The sequence below is a fragment of the Chiloscyllium plagiosum genome, chromosome 15 (assembly GCF_004010195.1).
Source record: "Chiloscyllium plagiosum isolate BGI_BamShark_2017 chromosome 15, ASM401019v2, whole genome shotgun sequence".
Lineage (NCBI taxonomy): Eukaryota > Metazoa > Chordata > Chondrichthyes > Orectolobiformes > Hemiscylliidae > Chiloscyllium > Chiloscyllium plagiosum.
The window spans coordinates 5,044,362-5,048,687 of NC_057724.1; the positions used below are offsets into that span (position 1 = coordinate 5,044,362).

The window sequence follows — 4,326 nt, forward strand, 5'->3', positions numbered from 1 at the left end:
TGACATTCTGTGCGCCCGTCTTCCCCATCCGAAGAGCTGGCCGTCCCTCCCTCGTGCAGTTGTCTTTTCCCCCTTTGCTGGGAGGCTTTGGGGGCCTGGCCGGATTTTCTCTTCCTGTTTTTAACAGGTATCCACTCCTCTGCCTGCTCGATTACCTCCTCCTCCATTGCTTCCCATCTGCTCCAGATGTATGTCAAATAAACAACCATACACAGGTTAATTAAAAACATTTCAGGGATCTTGTGGTGCAATGGTTGTGTCTCCACCTTTGGGCCATAGTGCCTGGGCGTAGGTTGGTTAGCTCAAAAGGTTAGAGTGTGGTGCTACTAATACCAAGGTTGTGGGTTCAATCCCCACACTGACCAAGTGCAGCGTTGAGGTTCGCAATTTAGCGATACTTGTAGTGTCAAAGTTGGTCACTGTTTGGGTAGTGGCATGGTGGCTCAGTGATTAGCACTGCTGCCTCACAGCACTAGGGACTCGGGTTCGATTCCAGACCCCAGGTGACTGTCTGTGTTGAGTATGCATATTCTCCCCGTGTCTGTCTGGGTTTCCTCCCACAATCCAAAAGATGTGCAGGTTAGGTAAATTGACCATAGTGTTCAGGGATGTATAGGTTAGATGCATGAATCAAGGGTAAATATAGGGGAATGGGTTTGGATGGGATACAAGTATGGACTTGTTGGGCCGAAGGGCCTGTTCCACACAGTTAGGGATTCTAATTCAAGCAACAGAAATATTGCAAAACAAGTTGAGTGGAAATCTCTACAAATGGCTTGGATGAAAAGGGATCGACTCAGGTCGGCACAAGACACTAAGTGCTGCTTGAAATTGCGGTTTTCCCTTCAGAAAGATGAACCAGCTATTGATCTGATTTGTCGGGTACCAAACACTGCCAATCCAAAGCACCATTGATCCCAAGCTTTGTCAATCCAAAGCACTTTTTTTTTTCAAACGTTATGGTCCAAGCTGATAATGATAATGTAGATTTTCCTGAACAAAACATACAAATGAAGAAAACAAAGTGATACTGACTTAAACCACATTTTAGATTAACAAAACAAACGTTTAAAATGGTTTCCCAACACTATCCATTGCAGAGACTCAAGCGCAGATAATCATATTTTAAAATTTCTACTCAGCTAACTCCTTACAGGTTATTTTCTGTGAACTGTAGGCACAATTTTGCAATACCTTTCTGAGGCTCTGCAATGCCATTCCAGAGCACTATTGTATTGTTTATTGGATTACTTACTGGCTGCTGTAAGCGACTCAGATTGGGACTTCAATAGGCAGTGAACAGAGAACGGATAATAAGCTTATATAATGAAATACACGATGCAACAAGCAGTCTGCTGGCTAGAGTCATAGGGAGCTACAGCACAGAAAGAGGCCCTTCAGCCCATTTGGGGCAGCACAGTGGTTCAATGGTTAGCACTGCTGCCTGACAGAACCAGGGACCTGGGTTTGATTCCAACCTTTGGCAATTGTCTGTGTGGGATTTGCACATTCTCCCTGTGTCTGTGTGAGTTTCCTCTGGGTGCTCCAGTTTCCTCCCACAATCCAAAGATGTGCAGGTTAGGTGGATTAGCCGTAGGAAATGCAAGGTTTTCAGGGAAGGGGGTGAGTCTGGATGGGATGGTCTTCAGAGGGGTGGTGTGGACCTGATGGGCCGCACGTTGGGATTCTGTGATTCTATGACAAGTTTGCACCAGTCAGACAAAAACTGTTCTAATCCCATTTCTGAGCCTATTGCCTCATATGTACATCTAAAACTTCTTAAACGTTATGAATATTTCTGCCTTTTACAGACTATGAGTCCCAGTTTCCCATTCCTCACATCTTCTTGACCCCAGTCAGTCCAATTTCGCTTCGGAACTAAAACTCTCCAGTCCTGGCGACATCCTGCCATCAAGGAGAATGGAGGAAGCTTGCTGCAACTTAGTGCAGGGAGTCGAGCTGAGTTTGGAGTCATCCTTTCCTGACCCTCCAGCAGATGGTCATTGGCTCAGCTTCCATCTCAGCAGGGGTTAGAGCCACACTACATCTGAGCACTTGAGGGGAAACTCAGACTATGGCCATAAGATCCATTCTTAACTCCGAGGGCTTCTGTCGTAGCCTCAGGTACCTTGAGTGGACAGGCTGGGCTGCACAGCAAGCTGTGCTCCAGCAGATTACTATGATTGTTGACTGGGGCAGCAACAGTGGCTCCATGGAACACCAGACTGTTGTCATCACTTTCTCTCTCTCTCTGTGGGCAGCACGGTGGCACAGTGGTTAGCACTGCTGCCTCACAGCCGAAATGTCGATTTTGCCTGTCCTCGGATGCTGCCTGAATTGCTGTGCTCTTCCAGCACCACTGATCCAGACTGGGCTGCACAGCAAGCTGTGCTCCAGCAGATTACTATGATTGCTGACTGGGGCAGCAACAGTGGCTCCATGGAACACCAGACTGTTGTCATCACTTTCTCTCTCTCAGCTCATCATCACCACCCCATCAGTGCTGGTTTTGTCGGTTAACTGCCCACTGTCTCACCCTGCTGCTACTTCTGCAGCAAAGGTGCCAACTAAAGCCCGAGTAAGAACGTCATCTTGCAAGATCATCTGCTGTCTCCTCCAAAGGAAAATCATCAGCCTTCCACCAGCTGTTGCCAGGATAGCAGTTTGCAGATTAGGACAGACCAAGGGCCTCACAAGATCAGCATGGAGGAAGTGTATCAGATGATGACTTTTTTTGGCGGGGGGGGTCATCAGATAGTTCATTCAATAAAATGAATTTGGATTGATTGTCTTATGGAGACTTTTATTGTGTCATTCAGTCCAAAAGGACTTTACAATACCCATCAATAGGGAAGGTAAAGTGCTGGACAGTTCACGTAATTTGTACAACACACCAAGCCATTTAGCCCTTCACATCTATACTAGCTTTTTGAATGACCATCTCTGAATTGTTGAATGGGAAATTGGAATTGTATTCACTGGTACCACAGTCCAGGAAGTTGATCATGTGCAGACCAATGAGAAAGGAATTCTGTTAGTTCCTTCCTCCCTTCATTGTCCTGCTCTATCCCCTGCCTGCCCTCTGATGATGGCTTCCAATAATGACTAGCCACTTTGTTTTAGCCTTCACTTCCAGTGTCTTCTGATGGCATATGCAATTTTAAAGACTTGACAATTTTCTGGATGCAAATACAGGTCGTTCTGCTATAACGTGCATTTCATTAACACATTCATTAACAATTTGTGTAATGCAATTGATGAATTGGGAACAGTTTCTAAAGCACGAGCGTTTAAAACAAGTCTTGGCTGCAATGTGACTACATTGCCATCACTTTAAGCACTGTTTCTAAAGCACAATTTTTCTATAATGCAGAGCTGCACAAGAATGCATCCATTGCGTTATTGAAGAACTACCTGTAAGAGGCCAGACCTCCCAAATTGCTTACTCAGTTAGCTTGTATTGGTGAGGTGATTAGCTGAATTACGTATAGCCTCAGACTAGCATCCACTCTATAATCGTGCTTCGATGTGTCCATCTGAGTAGATGCTATCATGAGCTCGATTATTCTGTCAGCTAGCTCTGCTGTAACAAAGGAACAATAACACCTGCTCGTTTTGTATTTCCTTACAAATTGCTCAAAGGCTTCTGTTTGCTTTCATCTGCAAGACACAAATTTCAGATGGTGAATTTGGAAATTGAGCCTAACTCACAAGTTATCTATCAGTGTTGACTATTTTATCTGAAATTTCAAAATTATTATCTGATAGTCTTGAAGTCTTCACTCTGTGGGGGCAATTTTAATACTAAAGACTTGTTTAACCAGAAAAAAATGAACTCTCTGCATTGTCAGCACAAATTAAGCTGAGACAGAAATGTCCATTGCCTTTCAATTCACAAATTTTGTGACTATCTGAATTCAAAAAGCTGTTTGGGCTTTCCAAAGGCTTAGTTTAGCACCTGAGTTGCAAAACCTGAAGTGAACACAGCATTAGTTGGACATTCATTGTTGCTTGACTATAGTGTTTGAGAACTCCCCACCTACGTTCGTGACACCACCCACGCCCTCCACCTCCTCCAGGATTTCCGCTTCCCCGGTCCCCAACGCCTCATCTTCACCATGGACATCCAGTCCCTGTACACCTCCATCCCCCATCACGAAGGACTCAAAGCACTCCACTTCTTCCTTTCCCGCCGTACCACCCAGTACCCTTCCACCGACACCCTCCTTCGACTGACCGAACTGGTCCTCACCCTGAACAACTTTTCTTTCCAATCCTCCCACTTTCTCCAAACAAAAGGAGTAGCCATGGGCACCCGCATAGGCC

General features: G+C 45.4%; 1 non-coding gene across 1 annotated transcript; it reads left to right on the plus strand.

Moving 5' to 3' along the window:
* The first annotated feature begins 291 nt into the window (after positions 1 to 291).
* Positions 292 to 365, plus strand: trnas-acu. The gene has a single exon. It is a non-coding gene; the product is annotated as a tRNA-Ser (tRNA).
* Positions 366 to 4,326: the final 3,961 nt, after the last annotated feature.